Raw genomic sequence first — 19,497 nt, 5'->3', positions numbered from 1 at the left:
TCATCTGCCTACCTCTGCGCTGGCCCCCGGGGGCAGCCCGTTGTCCCGGGTGCGTCTGGTGCGGGTTTCCTGGGGCTCTCAGCCTGCGCCCGCCTCACACCCAGCCCGGACCGGGCGGGGGACAGGGTACCGCCTCCTCCCCGGACTGGCGGCCGTGGTAGCCAATAAGAGACCTCAGTCGACCTCCTGACGTCACCTGGGGGCGTGGCCATGGCTTTGACTACTACTAGTCCCTATCCCAGGAGGGAGTCTGTCCAGGAGTCTCTATCCCTGGCCTTTGGCACACTTAGAGCTCAGCGCCTGTTGTAGCGCTCACCTCCTTTCCATTCCCTCTGCCTCGACTCGGCATCCTCCTGTTTGGTCTCCCAGCCTGAGTGTCTCCTCTTACCAGTCTATCCTTCAACCTCTCGCCAGGTTAACTGTCCTTAAGTGCGGTTTTGATGTACACCCTGACAAAGACCTTCATTGGCTTCCTTTTGCTTAAGTTACCAAGAAAAGATCCCTTAGTGTAGCATTCATAGCTTCCAACCTACTTTTGTCAGGTTTATTATTTACAGCTGCCCTTCATACACCTGAGACTGTTGCTGTGCACTTCCCCACCCCAGGGAAGTCCATTTGGAACATTTACCTACTATTTCCTATGTCCACCTTTAAAAGTTCTAACTGTCCTCCAAGACAGAGCTCAAATCATCTTCTGCTTGTAACCATGCTTGTTTCTGCTCCCTGAGCATTTACTTTTTTTCTCCTCTTGGCACTTAGCTCATTCTACCTTGTGTACCATTCCTTATCTCCCCATTAGACTGTGAGCTCTTTGAAACCAGGGATTGTTTTCTTTCTATTCGTATCCTCCTCAGCACCTAGCACAGCGCATCGCATGAGTAAGTAAGTGATAATTTTAACATAATTGGATTTTACATCCCAAGATGGGGTCTGGAGAGGCCAATCCCAGGGTTAAAAAAAAAAAAAAGAGAGAGAATTCTGAATGTTATGGGTAATCCTTCCCCAGGTCACAAAGCTAGGTCAGACAAATTACTCCCATTGGTTCACAGTTGGCCAATAGAAAGTGCAGGAGGCTTTTTTCAGTACAATCTTTTTTTTTTTTTTCCTTAAGCTTATCTCACCTTATATAGAAAAAGCACAAAACAGATAAAGATTTACAAAGTTCCACAGAGGGAAGGCAATAAACAAATAAGACTAAAAGGCCAGCAAGTGAGTATCAGGCTTCCATGTTTCTTCCAGATGAGCACTAGTTTTGGACTGGATCCCAGACTACCCCCACACATCAAATTCCTTTTGCCTTCTGTGGGAGTTGATGATGCATAGCATATGAAAAACTGTCTCCAAACAGCTTTGGCAAACAAGCAGGCTGGACTGGGCTTATTTTATAGAGCACACAGGAGTTAAATAAACAAAGTTTAAATAGCTTGCAAAATTTAACACAGCAAGTCAGTAGAGACCAAAGAGCTAAGTTCAGGAGAAAGAGAAAGAATGCCAAAATAGAATCACTTCCGTTTGTGAGTCAGAATACTAAATAGACTAAGAGAGCTGAGTGAATAAAGTCACTCATGAAAAGAAGCTTTCTAAACACGGCTGCCACTCTTGTAAGGCTCTGCCAACGTTTGCTTACTGTCACCTTTTTCTAGAAACATGACAAACTGAATTTGGCTGTGGAGAACACAGTGGAACGGTATCCTGTTTCTGGTTGTGCTAAGAAAAATACATAAACAGTGGAATATTATTTAGCAATAAAAAGAAAAGTACCTTTAAATGCTACAACATGGATAAACCTTGAAAACATTATGCCAAGTGAAAGAAGCCAGTTACAAAAGACCACGTTTTGTGGGATCCCATTTACATGAAATGTGCAGAATAGGCAAATTTATAGAGACAGAAAGTAGATTAGTGGTTATGAGGGGCTGGGGAGGATAGGAGTGATGGCCAAGGAGAGAGGGGTTTCTTCGGGGGAAATGAAAACATTCTAAAATTTGTGGTGATGATTGTGCAACTCTGTGAATATACTAGAGACTATTGACGGGTACAGTTTGAATGAGTGAATTGTATGTTATGTGAAATATATCTCAATAGAGCTGCTCTTTAAAGAATACCTGCTGAATTTTATGTTTTCATATTAAGTAGGGGCAGTTGGAAAATATCTCTGACCAGCTCTCATGAATGTTCATGGCACTCTATACCTTTGTTGCATAGTATTTACCTTAGTCGTATTTACCTTAAGGTAGTATTTATCTTAGTTGACAGTTGAGCTCAGGTGTGAAGCCTGGCAAGAGCAAAGAGATAATGAGAAGAGCATCCCAAGTCATGGGAGCCACAGGTGCCAGGCCCTGCAGTGAGGAGGAGCCTGAAACATTGAAAAGACTGAACGAAGGCCAGTGAGGCAGGGGCACAGTGAGGCATAGGGAGCAAGGGGACGAGTAGAGCAGGACGAGGCTGCAGAAGAAAGAGGGTCAGACCGTGTGGGCCCTTGAAGAAACAGGGCTTCTTAAACTTCAGTGGGGACCTTGTTAAAACGCATGTTCAGACTCAATAAACCTGGGCTGGGGACCAAGAGTCTGCATTTCTCATAAGTCCCAGAGACGTGCTTTGAGTAGCAAGGCTGCGACGACATTATTCCAAGAGCCCTGAGAATCCACTCAAGTTTTTGAAACAGGGACGTGATAAGATCAGATGTGGCAAGTTACGGAGAGTGGATTAGAAAAGAGCAAGAGTGGATTCAATGTATTTCAGTTAGCCCGGTGAGAAGTGGTGGCAGCTGGGGAGTGGTGGTGATGGAAAAAAGCAATGAGGGACCAAAGCTGTGCTTTAGGAAGCTCTATCTAGTGTGCTGGAGAGAATAGCTAGAGGGAGGAACAATTAGGAGGCTAAGAGAACAGTTCAATGAACATCTGAAGTAGGGTGCTCGTGGTGAGAATGAAATGCAGGCCATGGTGGGAATTAGATTCTGGGTAGAACAGATACAAATAGTAAACAAATATGCGGCACTTACAATGCATAGGGAGCTGTTCCAAGTGCTTTAGCATATATAATCTAAGGAGATTCCTATGATATGGGTACAATTGTTATTCCCATCTGACAGATGGGGCAATCGAGGTACACAGTTAAAATAACTGTTGCAACGTTGTACAGACATTAAGTAGCAGGACTGGGAATTCTGGCTTCACAGTCATCTCTACTGCACCTCAATTTCTTTCAAGAAATTGAATCTTCAAGTTCTGAAAACTGATTAGAGCATAGGGACGTGAGGCTCTGGGAGGCTCTGAGTAACCGGGTAATGATGGTCCCACTAACCAAAGTAGAGAAGCAAGGAGAAGAAGGAATTAGTTTAGGGGCAGAAGAATGAGATCTGGCTTGGATGAGCTGAGTGCGACCCGAAGTGCCTTTGAAATATCCAGGAGGAGAGAGCCAGCAGGAAATTAGTCAGACTGAGTTGAGGACAAAGGCTTGGGTTTGAGTATACATTTCAAGGTAATCTGCACAGAGGGGAGATTTTTGTAAATTGCAGAATGATTGCTGACCATATAGCTACTTGGCATACTGGGAACAGGAGCAGAGAGGTTGAAGGAAGCAGGGATAGGGGAGCTGGGTAAATACTAGGAAAGAAGAGTCTGGTTCTTTAATCCAACTGCACATAAAATCCAAAAAGAAACAAGGGGAAAGGAGACACTGGCCCCACTAGAATGAGCATATGGCTTCTGGAACAGAGATATTGGAAACCCCAGTTCAGAAAGTACATGTCCCAGCACTTGGGGAAATATAACAAAGACAAGGAGAAGAAGATTGGGAAAAAGAAATAGGGCTTTTGTAGGATCAGGCTCTTACTGGCTGACTAGGGTACAAAGTGGGGTATAGACCCAGGCACCCCAACCTGTTTACCTGCAACTCAGGAGACCAGCAAACTCTGGACACCAAAGTGTCCCTAGAACCAGGGAGACAGACACACAACCTGGCCCTCCTAGAGGGGTGGACAGGAAGATGGCCTGTCTGGTGTGTCCCCAGTGCCCAGGGCATAACAGCCTATTCAGTCCTTTGGGGCTGAATGAAGGCAGCCTCACCAGGTGAGCTGGGCCCCCTCTATCACAGACTGGTGTGGGCAGAAGGTTGTAGGTGAGGCCAGGCCAAGGCCAAGACTGGTGGAGGTGAGAGTTTAATGGACACTGCTAAGGCCAAAGAGAGAACAAGCATGCACAGAGGAAAGAGAAAAGAGCTAGGGCAGAGCTTTGCGGATCACTTATTTTAAGGCAAGTGAAAGGAGAAGCAGACCATTGAAGCAGATTGAGGGGGATAGTCAGCAATGACTTGGTCAGGATCCATGAAGTTAAAAAAAAAAAAGAAAAAGACACTACACATGAGAGTCACACAGGAAAACAGTGACCCAAACCATATAAAAAAACATTAAATGTGAACAGAGGATTTACTGTATTTGGGCTCGTTACCTACCAGGCAGAGGCAGTTATTCTGGTCCAGATCCTCACTACAGCTAATAACTAAAACTTTTCCCTCTCTCTTTTTACAGTGCATAAAGGGACAGCTTAAGCCAGAAGTAAAGGAACAGAAAACACAGCAAAACTGACCACAACATCCCCTGACAATGACAATTAAAGACACATTATAAGGACATTATTATGCGCCTTGGGGTAACTGTAAAATCATTGCCTATGGAATATAGTATGGATGTTTCAGAAAACCTGGCAGGGTGACGGAACAGGTATTTGATTGCCACTGAATGAAGTACAAGCCTAATGTGTTTGATGGGTATTGGAAGCTTGCATGGAGCATTTATTTGAAGGATAGCAGATACATACCAGGAAAATCCTAAGAGTTGAGGTGAGAAGGAGTGGGCAGATGGAGGAAGGGAAATGTAAAAATGAGAGAGGGCTATATGTAGAAACAGAAGAGAGGCAGTGTCTCACTGAACTCAAGAGGTGGGTTCGCTTTGAGCCTAGCTGAAATAATGTGAGATGGCTTGGCAACAGCATTTTGAACCAACAATCGAATCAAAGTAATTACCTGCATTCTTGTTTTCAATAAGTCTTTTCCTTTACTTAACCAAATTCATATGGTGGACCGGGACTTTGAACTTTAGTGCTGTGTTACCCTGTTACTTATGCAAATCAATACAGAAACTTTTTTTAAAAAGTTCCCATAGTCACTTTTGCCTTATACTGTTTCCTGATTATAAAAGCAATATAAATTCATTTTCTTTGGAAAATATAAAAAGATATAAAAAAGAAAACTAAAATTACCCACCATCCATCATCAGTCTTTTTCTTTTTTTCTCTCATCATCAAACTTTTCCCGTAATGATAGTCCCTTATAAGATTATGCTGAATTTATACTTTTTAATCTTTTACACTTAAGATTTTGTGAGCATTTTCTTTTTTAAATTCTTATTTTATATTGGAGTATAGTTGATTTAAAATGAAATCAAAGAGGAAATTAAAAAATACCTAGAAACAAATGACAATGGAGATACAACGACCCAAAACCTATGGGATGCAGCAAAAGAGTTCTAAGAAGGGAAGTTTATAGCAATACAAGCCCACCTTAAGAAGCAGGAAACATCTCGAATAAACAACCTAACCTTGCACCTCAAGCAATTAGAGAAAGAAGAACAAAAAAACCCCAGAGTTAGCAGAAGGAAAGAAATCATAAAAATCAGATCAGAAATAAATGAAAAAGAAATGAAGGAAACAATAGCAAAGATCAATAAAACTAAAAGCTGGTTCTTTGAGAAGATAAACAAAATAGACAAACCATTAGCCAGACTCATCAAGAAAAAAAGGGAGAAGACTCAAATCAATAGAATCAGAAATGAAAAAGGAGAAGTAACAACTGACACTGCAGAAATAAAAAAAATCATGAGGGATTACTACAAGCAACTCTATGCCAATAAAATGGACAATCTGGAAGAAATGGACAAATTCTTAGAAATGCACAAACTGCCAAGACTGAATCAGGAAGAAATAGAAAATATGAACAGACCAATCACAAACACTGAAATTGAAACTGTGATTAAAAATCTTCCAACAAACAAAAGCCCAGGACCAGATGGCTTCACAGGCGAATTCTATCAAACATTTAGAGAAGAGCTAACACCTATCCTTCTCAAACTCTTCCAAAATATAGCAGAGGGAGGAACACTCCCAAACTCATTCTACGAGGCCACCATCACCTTGATACCAAAACCAGACAAGGATGTCACAAAGAAAGAAAACTACAGGCCAATATCACTGATGAACATAGATGCAAAAATCCTCAACAAAATACTAGCAAACAGAATCCAACAGCACATTAAAAGGATCATACACCATGATCAAGTGGGGTTTATTCCAGGAATGCAAGGATTCTTCAATATACGCAAATCTATCAATGTGATTAACCATATTAACAAATTGAAGGAGAAAAACCATATGATCATCTCAATAGATGCAGAGAAAGCTTTTGACAAAATTCAACACCCATTTATGATAAAAACCCTGCAGAAAGTAGGTGTAGAGGGAACTTTCCTCAATATAATAAAGGCCGTATATGACAAGCCCACAGCCAACATCATCCTCAATGGCGAAAAACTGAAAGCATTTCCACTAAGGTCAGGAACAAGACAAGGTTGCCCACTCTCACCACTCTTATTCAACATAGTTTTGGAAGTTTTAGCCACAGCAATCAGAGAAGAAAAGGAAATAAAAGGAATCCAAATCGGAAAAGAAGAAGTAAAGCTGTCACTGTTTGCAGATGACATGATACTATACATAGAGAATCCTAAAGATGCTACCAGAAAACTACTAGAGCTAATCAATGAATTTGGTAAAGTAGCAGGATACAAAATTAATGCACAGAAATCTCTGGCATTCCTATATACTAACGATGAAAAATCTGAAAGTGAAATCAAGAAAACACTCCCATTTACCATTGCAACAAAAAGAATAAAATATCTAGGAATAAACCTACCTAAGGAGACAAAAGACCTGTATGCAGAAAATTATAAGACACTGATGAAAGAAATTAAAGATGATACAAACAGATGGAGAGATATACCATGTTCTTGGATTGGAAGAATCAACATTGTGAAAATGACTCTACTCCCCAAAGCAATCTATAGATTCAATGCAATCCCTATCAAACTACCACTGGCATTTTTCACAGAACTAGAACAAAAAATTTCACAATTTGTATGGAAACACAAAAGACCCCGAATAGCCAAAGCAATCTTGAGAACAAAAAATGGAGCTGGAGGAATCAGGCTGCCTGACTTCAGACTATACTACAAAGCTACAGTAATCAAGACAGTATGGTACTGGCACAAAAACAGAAAGATAGATCAATGGAATAGGATAGAAAGCCCAGAGATAAACCCATGCACATATGGTCACCTTATCTTTGATAAAGGTGGCAGGAATATACAGTGGAGAAAGGACAGCCCCTTCAATAAGTGGTGCTGGGAAAACTGGACAGGTACATGTAAAAGTATGAGATTAGATCACTCCCTAACACCATACACAAAAATAAGCTCAAAATGGATTAAAGACCTAAATGTAAGGCCAGAAACTATCAAACTCTTAGAGGAAAACATAGGCAGAACACTCTATGACATAAATCACAGCAAGATCCTTCTTGACCCATCTCCTAGAGTAATGGAGATAAAAACAAAAATAAACAAATGGGACCTAATGAAACTTCAAAGCTTTTGCACAGCAAAGGAAACCATAAACAAGACCAAAAGACAGCCCTCAGAATGGGAGAAAATATTTGCAAATGAATCAACTGACAAAGGATTAATCTCTAAAATTTACAGGCAGCTCATGCAGCTCAATAACAAAAAAATAAACAACCCAATCCAAAAATGGGCAGAAGACCTAAATAGACATTTCTCCAAAGAAGATATACAGACTGCCAACAAACACATGAAAGAATGCTCAACATCATTAATCATTAGAGAAATGCAAATCAAAACTACAATGAGATATCATCTCACACCAGTCAGAATGGCCATCATCAAAAAATCTAGAAACAATAAATGCTGGAGAGGGTGTGGAGAAAAGGGAACACTCTTGCACTGCTGGTGGGAATGTGAATTGGTTCAGCCACTATGGAGAACAGTATGGAGGTTCCTTAAAAAACTACAAATAGAACTACCATATGACCCAGCAATCCCACTACTAGGTATATACCCTGAGGAAACCAGAATTCAGAAAGAGTCATGTACCAAAATGTTCATTGCAGCTCTATTTACAATAGCCCGGAGATGGAAACAACCTAAGTGCCCGTCGTCGGATGAATGGATAAAGAAGATGTGGCACATATATACAATGGAATATTACTCAGCCATAAAAAGAAACGAAATTGAGCTATTTGTAATGAGGTGGATAGATCTAGAGTCTGTCATACAGAGTGAAGTAAGTCAGAAAGAGAAGGACAAATACCGTATGCTAACACATATATATGGAATTTAAGAAAAAAAAAATGTTATGAAGAACCTAGGGGTAAAACAGGAATAAAGACAGAGACCTACTGGAGAACAGACTTGAGGATATGGGGAGGGGGAAGGGTGAGGTGTGTTAGGGCGAGAGAGAGACATGGACATATATATACTAACAAACGTAAGGTAGATAGCCAGTGGGAAGCAGCCGCATGGCACAGGGAAACCGGCTCGGTTCTTTGTGGCTGTCTGGAGGGGTGGGATAGGGAGGGTGGGAGGGAGGGAGACAAAGAGGGAAGAGATATGGGAACATATATATATGTATAACTGACTCACTCTGTTATAAAGCAGAAACTAACACACCATTGTAAAGCAATTATACCCCAATAAAAAAGATGTTAAAAAAAAAAAAAAGAATGCTCAAGTAAACACTAGTTGGACCGTTAAAAAAAAATAAAAAAATAAAAAAATAAAAAAATAAAATAAAATAAAATGTTGTGTTAGTTTCAGGTATACAGCAAAGTGATTTAGTTGTACATATACATATATCTATTCTTTTGTGAGCATTTTCTTTGTCATTATGTATTATTTGAAAACATTTTTAAGGACTGGTTAATACTCTACCATAAGATTTTACCCCAATTTATTTAACCATTCTCTTATTATTATACAATTAGCTTATTTCCAATTTTTCACTAGTATAAAAAACAACATAACTGTTTCAATATTTTCATGTTTCCCTAATATAATAACCTTTTGGAAGACTTTATTTTTTTATTTTTAAAATTTTTATTTATTTTATTTATTTTTGGCTGCGTCAGGTCTTAGTTGCGGCAAAAGGGATCTTCATTGAGACATGCAAGATCTTTCGTTGCGGTGCGTGGGCTTCTCTCTAGTTGTGGCGTGTGGGTTTCTCTTCTCTAGTTGTGGCGAGCAGGCTCCAGGGCATGTGGGCTCCGTAGTTGTGGTGTGAGGGTCCCAGAGTGTGTGGGCTCTGTAGTTTGCAGCACGTGCATTCTCTAGTTGAGGCGCGAGCTCAGTAGTTGTGGCACGTGGACTTAGTTGCCCTGCGGCATGTGGGATCTTAGTTACCTGACCAGGGATGAGACCCATGTCCCCTGCATTGTAAGGCAGACTCTTTACCACGGGACCACCAGGGAAGTCCCTGGAAGACTTTTTAATAACAGCTTTATTGAGATACAATTCACATACTGTACAATTTACCTATTGAAAGTGTACAATTCAGTGGTTTCAGGTATATTCACAGATTTGTGTAACCATCACCATAATCAATTCTAGAACATTTTCATCAATCCAAAAAGAACCTCAATATACTTTAGCCATCACCTTCCAACCCCTCCTCCACACCAGACCTAGGCAACTACTAATCCACTCTCTGCTCCTATAGATTTGCCTATTCTGGACATTTCATATAAATGGAACAATACAATATGTTATCTTTTGTGACTGGCCTTTTTCACTTACCATAATGTTTTTAAGATTTACCTATGTTATAGAATGTATCAGCAATTCATTCCTTTTTATGGAGAAATACTATTCCATTGAGTTGGATATATTACCTTTTGTTTATCCATTCACCTGGTGATGGACACTTGGGTTGTTTCTACTTTTTGGCTATTAGGAATAATGCTGCTATGAACATTTGTGTACAAGTTTTAGTGTGGACTTAGGTATTCAATTCTATTGGAAGAATTGCAGCAACTCTTGGCATTGGAGTTGCTGGGTCATATGGTAACTTTATGTTTAACCTTTTAAGGAACTGCCAGACTGTTTTGCAAAGTGGCTGCACAATTTTACATTCCCACCAGCAGTGAATGAGGGTCCCACTCTGTCTACATCATCACCAACACTTGTTATTATTTATCTTTTTGATTATAGCCATCCTAATGGCTAAAGTAGTATCTCATTGCTTTTTTGATTTGCATTTCTCTAATGACTAATGATGTCGAACATCTTCTCATGTACTTTTTGGTCATTTGTATATCTTCCTTGGAGAAACATCTATTCAAGTCTTTTGCCCATTTTTCAATTGAGTTATTTGTCTTTTTATTACTGAATCATAAGGTTTATATTCTAGATACAAGTCCCTTACCAGATATAGGATTTGCAAATATTTTCTCCAATTCTGTGGGACATCTTTCTGGAAGATGTCCTTTGAAGAAAAAAAAATTAATTTAGACAAAGTCCAGTTTATCAGTCTTTTCTTTTGTTGTTTGCACTTAGGCATATGGGTAGGGCATGGACAGTCTCTGCCCTATGACCTACACGTATGGTAGCACTGAAAATTAAAATATATATTTGCTATTCACATTCATAAATTTCATATCAAGAGCACCACAACATCAGACTTTGGTGATATCATAATAGTTATAATTTGTATCTTTAACACAGTGTCTATTTTTTCTAGTTTCCTTCAGGTCAACTTATCCATGAGGCAAAATAGACATAGTGCTCAGTGTCCAAAATACATTTAATGGCCCATGAAAATATTTTAACTTTAAAATCCAAAGAAAAAAGTGAACTTTGTGGTCAAAGAAATGTTTTAACACACAGTATTAATATATTCATTTTCATACCAACACAGTGGTAAAATATCATTTTTAATGTGTTTTTCCTGAGGAAGGAGCCTACAAAGGCAAAAATGTCAGGTCTAGGAAAGTAGTAATATGAAAATGAGAGGAATTTGGTTTTGCTCCTGAGAGAGAAAAGAAAAGAGAGGGACGAAGAAGGCAGATGGCACAATGGCAGAGAGCTGGCACGGCATAGGGTAAAGGGGCAATGAGAAATCCCAGGGGATGGTGTGGCCAAAGTCTTTTTAAGAACAGGAAGTCTACTGTGTGATTTTAGATTATTTGCTCTATGATGCATGATGTGGGTTCTCTCAGGAGCCTCAAATCTTTTGCAATGCCTGCAAGGCTCATAAATGCTTTGCATAAGTAAGAGGATGGGACCAAATTTCACATCTGACACGTAGGGCAGAAACAAAACAGAAAAACAGGAGCCCAGAGGCAAAGTGACCATAAGGATATCAGCCTCCAGAAAAACCACAAAAGTCTTCAGTGTGCCTTAATTCTTCCACAGCTATGGAATTGGGTGAAATGGGGGATTGGGCTGCAAGGAGAGGAGACTGGGTCAAATCGATACAGACTGAGAGGGCCTAGCTGACATCTAGTTAAATTTAGCTTTCAGTATATATGTATACACACACGTGATTGAAGCCTAAGTAGATTTATAATTTTCTTTAAGTTTTTACTTTAGAAATAATTCCAGACATAAAGAAGAGTTGCAGGAATAAAAACTGTACAGAGAAAACTCATATGGACTTTACCTATTATCACTTTACTTATATATTTTGCCTCATTTGTTTTATACCCACTTACTTTTACCTCTTTACACCCACTTGCTGAGACATCATGGTTCCCCATAGTATGTGTCCATCTTAGCTGCAATAAACCCAACTTGTTTAACTACAAGTATGTTCCTGGTGGTCTCTGGATGTAGGGAGTTGACTTAAGTAGATGTTCCACCAAGATTCAGTGGAAGCCCTCAGCACCATGCACAGGACCCTCAACCCAGTAATCCTGAGTGTATCTGAGAGCCCTGTGTCTCTACCTGCACATACTAAATTGAGCTCCAGTATTTCACTGAAGCCCTTCAGTGTTGGGTTTATTTTGTTTTCATAGGAATAAGATCCCTTAAGATTTTTTTAAAAAACCTAAACAGTTTTGTGTTGCTCTTTGGCAAAATTACTTTCTAGCCAACACCTGCTTCCTCTTGACAAGCTTTTTTTTTCTTTTTTTTGCGGTACGCGGGCCTCTCACTGTTGTGGCCTCTCCCGTTGCGGAGCACAGGCTTCGGACGCGCAGGCCATGGCTCACGGGCCCAGCCGCTCCGCGGCATGTGGGATCTTCCTAGACCGGGGCACGAACCCACATCCCCTGCATCGGCAGGCGGACTCTCAACCACTGCGCCACCAGGGAAGCCCTTGATAAGCATTTTGAATGTTGTTTGTAAAAGGAAAACTCTACAGGGAGAGGATCTAAACTTTCTTCCCTCGCAGAGAGAACAGAATTAGCTTTTTAAAAGAACAATTTCATATTTGTAGGGAGAAGAAATCTATAAGTTCATCCTGAGCAAGCCTCGAGGGCTAAGTTCTCCACAGACCAGCTTAAAAAGTTTAAATGAACCTTTCCATGGGTCACCTTTACAGACCTTATCAGGACTTCTTCCTCAGTCTTGTCTTTGTTTCCCTGAGAACCGCTGTGTTTAATTTCACCTGCAGTGAATCAGGAGACTCTGTTCAGCTCTGGATTAGCTACAGTTGGCCTTTGGCCAAGCTCCGGAGACACAGTTAGCCAAGCACCGTCCTTACGGAGCATTCCATTCTCGGGGCTTTTCTCAGTATAAAACTGCAACTCTTCCAGACTAAACACCTGCTGCCTTCCTGTTTTCTCTTTATATACAAACTTGTACACTTGACTTTCTAACTGGCACAGTTTCACGAGGGACAGTTTGGAATGCGGTGGCCAATCAAGGGAACTTTTGACATGAACAAGGTTGTTCATTTGAGAAGTGCCTCAGAACAAAAAAAAAAGAAGAAACTTTCTTAAGAAGATTGTCTTGTTTGTCCAAAAGAGAAAAGTTTGTCTAGCTTAAGAAATATCCCCCCCTTTTTTTTGTAATTTACAGATTAATGATATCTGATGTTCTCATTTATGGCTGGATAGAAATTTTCAAGGATTCAAGTTCTGTCAAAACCAACTGCACATCACTCTCTTGTATGTGCATATACATCACATTTATTTTTCTGTATCTATCCTTTCTTCCCCTCCTTACTGAGGGAACATAATTAGCTTTTTTAAAAAATGTTTTTTGTATTTATCTGACGACAGCTCCCTCACATCTTTTCTGTTTCTTTTCCTCTCTTTTTCCTTCTCTTGGGAAACTTTAAAGATGAATTAATTTAAAAGACGCATCAGTTGTTATGTGCTCACTCTAGGAGTATAGTCCAGGTAAGCGGTCAAAAAGATCTAAAAGAAAAAAAAGTTATTAAACCATGTTTCTCTTTATTGACACTAAAGAGTATATTTACATATTAGCCTGCATAACATCTATACTATAGGAAGAAAAGCCTTCAACTTTAAGTTAAAAGAAGACTTTTTGTTGTGATTGTGTCTTTAAAAATTAGTTTACCCTATAAAAATAAAGTCAGTTAAGACCATTTAATCACATTTCTTGTGATTCAAACACCTTAAACTTCCCACATTGGTTTTATGAATTAAATAAATTGCCACTGTTTCCATAACTTGTTTTAAGTAAAAAATTATACATGTAAAATCGTATTCAGCTAATTGGAATGATGATCAATGTCTGTTCAAAGGGTTTAGTTTTATGAAGTTCGTACAGTGTTATAAATCATAAGGATTTAATGTGTTAGCTAAATTATGATTTCCAGATCTTTAACTTTAAAACCTTAGACAAATGACTAAGTTAATTAATAAAAAATCTTTGGATGCAGAGACAGTTCCTAAAAAACTAAACACAAAAATTGGTCACTAAACAAAATTTGAAGTTACCTTATTACTTAAATTGACAATAGATTAACAAAATTTGCAAATACAGTTAAATGATATTACTCACACACCCACAACTTAGTTATTTTTGCCTCCTCAGATTTGTTAGAATTATATGAAATAAATGTTAAAGGATAAAAACAGATTTTGTTTTTCAATTTTCTAGTTTTCTTTTGTGTCTGAGGAAAGTAAATTTGGTTACCTTGGTTAAATATGGCAATTAATATAAGTGTTTAATTATACTATATACAATAATATTTTAAAAATACAAATATATATATACAATGATAATACATATGATTTTTTGTTTTTTATTAAGAAAGTTATAGTTTGTTCAGATGGCAAATTTACTATGCTATATACGTTGTTTTATCTACTCTACTACTAAGAAGTTAGTTATATTTTAAAACTATAGGTAAAGACTTCAAATTAATATCTATTTTAATATTTATATATCTGTTTAAGTATGTGGGATTGAGTACATATTAATGCATATCAATAAGTCCTTTAGGTACTTCCCTGGTGGTCCAGTGGTTAAGACTTCACCTTCCAATGCAGGAGGTGCAGGTTCAATCCCTGGTTGAGGAGCTAATATCCCACATGCCTTGGGACCAAAAAAAAACCCAAAACATAAAAAAGCAGAAGCAATATTGTAACAAATTCAATAAAGACTTTAAAAATGGTCCACATCAAAAAAAAAATCTTAAAAAGAAAAAATAAGTCATTTACTGCAAACTGTTACATGAATAATACACATAGGGAGTAAAAATAGAATTTGGATCTTTTTTCTATAAAATTAATAAGTTATTTTATGTACATATCAGTGGAGATCAGAAAATTATTTTGCTAACTTTTGGTACTTCTTGACACAGTTTTAAATCATTTTTCAAGAGTCTTTACTTTTGAAAAAAAGTTGAATTCCTAACAACCATTGTTGCTTATTGCTGTGTTTTTAGAACTTCCCTGCAAGTTGTTTTGTCTTTAGATATTTACGAATCTGCCTCTTTAATCACTCTCGAACTTGCCTTTCCTAATTCAGGCCTCAAATTCAGAATAATAGAACTGTTAAAATGCCTTTTACGCCTGAGCTATCTTTCAGTTCCCTAAAATGACTCGTAGGTAGCACAAAGATTTGCTCCATCCCTCAGTAAAAGAAAGGAAAATAGGAATGATTAGGTTTGTCTAAAATTCCCCAAATTTTAGTCAATTAAAAACCTGGGGACTTCCCTGGTGGCGCAGTGGTTAAGAATCCGCCTGCCAATGCAGGGGACACGGGTTCGAGCCCTGGTCCGGGAAGATCATGGTCTGGGAAGATCATGTGGCCTGCAATCCACAGCTACTGAGCCTGCGTGCCACAACTACTGCAGCCCGTGTGCCTAGAGCCTGTGCTCCGTAACAAAGAGAAGCCACCACAATAAGCCCGCACACCGCTCGCGGCAACTAGAGAAAGCCCGTGCACAACCACAAAGACCCAACGCAGCCATAAAGTAATTAATTAATTAATTTAAAAAAAAAACCTGAATGAGTTCTTTTGTTTAACAAATTTAGAATTTAAAGAAAACTGACAATAAAAAGAGTTTATCTTCTAATACAAATTATACTTAAGTAAAATATATTTCTTTTTTTTTTTTCCTTGCGTTATGCGGGCCTCTCACTGTTGTGGCCTCTCCCATTTGCGGAGCACAGGCTCCGGACGCGCAGGCCCAGCGGCCATGGCTCACGGGCCCAGCCGCTCCGCGGCGTGTGGGATCCTCCCGAAACGGGGCACGAACCCGCGTCTCCTGCATCGGCAGGCGGACTCTCAAGCACTGCGCCACCAGGGAAGCCCAGTAAAATATATTTCTTAAATAAAAATACTTTCTATGATTGGATACCTTTCAAGTTTAAGAAAAAAAAATGACACGCTCACGTACAAGCACAAAGACTGGTACAATAACTGCCTATCAAAATGTGTCTTCCAGGGCTTCGCTGGTGGCGCAGTGGTTGAGAGTCCGCCTGCCGATGCAGGGGACATGGTTCGTGCTCCGGTCCGGGAAGATCTCACATGCCGCGGAGCGGCTAGGCCCGTGAGCCATGGCTGCTGAGCTTGCGCGTCTGGAGCCGGTGCTCCGCAACGGGAGAGGCCACAACAGTGAGAGGCCCGCGTACCGCAAAAATGTGTCTTCCAGGATTCTAGATCCACAATTCCTATTTCCCTTTTTGTTCGTACAGAATCTGAATAATACTAGTGGTATTAATGCAAATACATGGTAATCTTTAGAGGCCTATTGCTCATTTCAGCATTTCACTGAGTAGCCAAAACATAGCTACCTTGTCCGAAAGTATGATGGCAATAGTAAAATGTGTGAAAACTTTCATTGATTTTGTTTTAAGGTTTTCACTAACCTTGATGGTTCCTGTGCTATATAGACTCTGCTATTGATAGAAAATGCTCATCCCTTTTCAGCTGGTCACCTAATCTTTATAAAATATTGTTGTATTTCTCCTCCCATATCACTACAACACTAACACAGCCACTTCCTTCCTTTACCTGAAAAAAGGAGAACCCTGTGCTTACTTAACCCCTATCAGGGAACTCTCCACATCCCTTATGGACCTTACAGACTCATCTTGAGTATCCCTGATCTAATTGTGGTGGCTCATCCTTAAAAAGAAAAACTATAAATTGCCAAGCAGGCTAGTTTAGCACAGTCTTGAATTTTCCCTTGAAATTTAAGCTTCTCACGGAAATTAAATCAGTTCCGATGGCCATATTAATTGCTCTTGCCCAGTGCCAGGTAACAAAAGATAAAATATTTGTACTAATAGTGGGTATTGTTTGGGTTAGTCTATGATTTTATTTTATTTATTTATTTATTTTTTGGGGGGTTAGTCTATGATTTTATTTATTTTTTTATTATTATTATTTTTTTTAACATCTTTATTGGGGTATAATTGCTTTACAATGGTGTGTTAGTTTCTGCTTTATAACAGAGTGAGTCAGTTATACATATATATATGTTCCCATATCTCTTCCCTCTTTGTCTCCCTCCCTCCCACCCTCCCTATCCCACCCCTCCAGACAGCCACAAAGAACCGAGCCGGTTTCCCTGTGCCATGCGGCTGCTTCCCACTGGCTATCTACCTTACGTTTGTTAGTATATATATGTCCATGTCTCTCTCTCGCCCTAACACACCTCACCCTTCCCCCTCCCCATATCCTCAAGTCTGTTCTCCAGTAGGTCTCTGTCTTTATTCCTGTTTTACCCCTAGGTTCTTCATAACATTTTTTCTTCTTAAATTCCAATGATTTTAAAAGGCTTTAGAAACAAAGAAGTTTCCTGACCATTACAGGAATCCTTGCAAAATGCACTGTGAAATAAAGAACCTTGAGATGTTTTGCTAGTACCTAAAGAGATAGCCACAATAAAAGAATTTAACAAAAATCCTTCATGACATTACCCAAAACAGCTGAGAGAAATTAGCCATGATGTAGAACCAACATTCATGGGGTAATAAGAAGTATTGCTGATGACGTTTCCAATGCATATCTTATTTGCCAGATATTTATAGTTCATTCCCTCATTTCCTTGGGACTTTTCTCAAATATAACCTTAAGAACGAGGTCTTCCCTGACCACCCTATATGAAATAACAAACTTCTCCTTCCCCATCCTGCTTTATATTTATAGCAGTTTGTCTACTGTCTGTCTTCCCCCACTAGAATGTAAACTCCATGAGGTTCTTTGTTCTTTTCATTCTTGTTATTTTCAGTGCCTAGAGATGTAGGCACATGATGGGCACAAATAAGTGTTTATTCAATATAGAAAGTACGCCTTCCTAAGTCCATTGCACTTAGCTTCTCTCATTTATTCATCAAACAAACAGTACGTTTTATCTTTCAGGCAGTATGTTGAGATCTGGTGATGAACAATGACTAGACTTCGAGGTGACTAACCTTGAGTGATAGCCTTCAACGAGGTTATGGTCCACTCAGAGGCAAACTGACAAGTAAATTGGCAATTAGAGCACGGTGTAATAAATGCTGCAATAGTGGAAGTACTAGACACTGAACTGAACAGCAGAGTCATCTAGCCAACCTTAAGGGAATCAAGGAAGAATTCCTGGTGGGAGTAATGTCCTAACAAAGACGTGAAGGACAAGGAGTTAATCCAAGTGAAATATTAGTAGAGTCAAGAGTGTTTCACAGAGACTGGTCTCCAGAAAGGTCGAACAGTGAGAGAGGCTGTTGTCAGATTAAAGATTTACCCTCCCCAGAGGCACCGATTTGTGTCATGTCTTACATCATGTTGTTCCCCGTGCTGGGAAAGGCTGGAATGCCACCCTGTTTATAGCTTAATCACCTTTACATCCTGAAAAACCTTTTGCTATGTGGCTTCTCCTGCCTCACAAAAGCTGATGCAGTCACTTGCTCCCATCCCTATAGTGTTTCCTCCGTTCTAGCCCTTACCAATATTTTTCTTCAACACTAGATGGAATTCCCTAGAGAACAGAAAATATGTCTTATATACTTTGTATCCCTAGGCACTAGGAACTCCAAGAGGCTGGCAGAGAGTAGGCACTCGCTAAATGTTTGTTGAATGAATAATTAGTACTGATTCTGTACGTAATTTCTTGATTCTAGTAGTACTTGGAGAAGACAATGACTAGAAAATCCCAGGACTTTCCTACATCAAGAAAATAATGACTGCAAAGTAAAAACTAATATAAATATAGACATAGATTTTATCTATCTATCTTCTAGCTCTTGCTTGAGTAGTAAAGGAGGTTAAGAACCAACAAATGTGTCTTATTCCATAAATTTATTAATATTTGTTTCCAATTAGTTTTATGAAAGCAGAAGCTGAGACGGGGCTTGATGTGCACGATATTTATTAGGGACCAACTTCTGGCTGGAAGGGGAGGATGTAGGATTGGAGCAAGAACTGCAATGTAGGCTCCCCTAAGGCTCAGGAAACGCCATGGAGAGTTTGACAGCACACAGACCCCAGAGTTGTTCCACAGTGACCACAAGTATATTAAGAACACCATCAGTTGATCAATACTCAGATGGAAGGGTGTGAGCTTGGATATGACAAACGGTTTAGGGAAACCCTGATGGGAGTGACAGCTGGAAGCTGTCTCGTCACTGAATTCTGAGCAGCCTGGGTAGCAAGTCCTTCCTTGAAGCAGGACCTCTGTATTCACCACAGTCTTATTCCATGAACGTACAGTCATGATTTCAAATGAGGTAGGTTATATTCAAATTTCCCTAACAAAAAAATATGTGTATCTAAAAACGTGTGGAAAACACCAAAGGTGTATGATGGAAATCAGTATATTGGAATTATACTACAAATACATTTTTCTCAGAGTTATTACTGGATTTGAAGCACTGCCATGTGGCCTCCTTTCTTTAAGTTTGATGGTAATACCTTTAAGTCAGAATTTTGGTTTACTTTGTCCCAAAAGACATCTAATATTTTCCATGGCG

The 19,497-nt window shown here is 39.3% G+C and overlaps 1 pseudogene; it reads left to right on the top strand.

Moving 5' to 3' along the window:
* The first annotated feature begins 210 nt into the window (after positions 1 to 210).
* The window catches only part of LOC103068637 (dynein light chain 1, cytoplasmic-like), a 24,311-nt pseudogene continuing 5,024 nt past the window's right edge, over positions 211 to 19,497 (top strand).

The sequence above is a fragment of the Lipotes vexillifer genome, unplaced genomic scaffold, assembly GCF_000442215.2.
Source record: "Lipotes vexillifer unplaced genomic scaffold, Lipotes_vexillifer_v1.1 scaffold666, whole genome shotgun sequence".
Lineage (NCBI taxonomy): Eukaryota > Metazoa > Chordata > Mammalia > Artiodactyla > Lipotidae > Lipotes > Lipotes vexillifer.
The sequence above is the reverse complement of the archived record's forward strand: the minus strand, read 5'-3'. Positions and strand labels throughout refer to the sequence as shown.